The sequence below is a fragment of the Cyprinodon variegatus genome, unplaced genomic scaffold (assembly GCF_000732505.1).
Source record: "Cyprinodon variegatus isolate N-32 unplaced genomic scaffold, C_variegatus-1.0 Scaffold94, whole genome shotgun sequence".
Classification (NCBI taxonomy): Eukaryota; Metazoa; Chordata; class Actinopteri; order Cyprinodontiformes; family Cyprinodontidae; genus Cyprinodon; species Cyprinodon variegatus.
This window is the reverse complement of record NW_015150547.1, coordinates 461,479-462,535: the sequence shown is the minus strand read 5'-3', so window position 1 is coordinate 462,535 and position 1,057 is coordinate 461,479. Positions and strand designations below refer to the sequence as shown.

The following is a 1,057-nucleotide window of genomic DNA, read 5'->3' as shown; positions in this document are numbered from 1 at the left end:
CCACGTGCTTATTTCACTATAACAGTGTGAATAACTTATGAGATTTGTTTGTTTTTGTGTGCTTTTAGTTTATTTCTGTTTTTTTTTTTTTTGCCAATAATAATTTTTACTCCCCACATCAGCTTCTGCTGGAGAATATATTGTGATTTTACAAGACATTTACTTTTCAAAGAGTCGCAAATCAGTTACAACACGTGAACTTAAATCTCTTCCATAAGCAAGCAGCTTCCTTTGGCTGATGGTCCTTGTTTTGCTGCACAGCTATCCAACTCTTTTGGAGTTGCTTGTAAAATGTCAGCTTGTCAATTTCTGTTCTTGTTTTTCTGGTACTTCCCGTTATTCATAATGTGTTCTCCTTGTGAGATTTAATTTTGTATTCAGACTTCATGTAGGATCCTGGGCACCAGGTCCATAGCAAGAATAAAAAAATAATGTAAAGAAGTGGCATAATGAAATGAGAGAAGAAAAGGTNTCTCAGAATTTGGGATTTTAATGTAGATGGGCACCATGAAGGAAGAAATGTGGAGCACTCAGCTTCACTTACAAAGATGTGAGTTGTTTGTGAAGGCTAGTAACACATTGATGAAAAGTTACAGAATTAGGTGACTTTTTACATGATGCTATTTAACACAAAGATGCTATTTAATTAATGTAAGGACAGAAGGTGATTAAAACAAGAGAGCTAGTTTGTTCTTTAAAACACATATGGCTACGGCTTGATGCTAACATGTTTGTTAGCTGTCAGAATTCTGAAAAAAAAAGCCAGAATTCTGAGTTTTTTTTCCTCATATTGTACTGAAATAAAATTTTAAAATCAGTTTTACTTTTTTTTTTTTCTTCTCAGTGGCCCTAATCCTGTTCCTTAGATACACACAGATCTCATCTTACATAATTAGGTTGCAAGGGCAGGGAAATTTATCATGACTATATATTGCATTGCATTTATTTGAAGTAATGTAGCTTTTTTTTTTTTTTTTTTTAAAAACCTTTATTATAGCTGTAAAACTTTAAATAATAAATGTAAAATGTCTGGTTTATCCCATCCACGTGCTTATTT

General features: G+C 32.6%; 1 protein-coding gene across 2 annotated transcripts in view; it reads left to right on the top strand.

The window, feature by feature from the left end:
* Positions 1-1,057, top strand: part of dpp3 (dipeptidyl-peptidase 3) — a 16,180-nt gene that overhangs the window by 3,392 nt on the left and 11,731 nt on the right. The window lies entirely within an intron of this gene.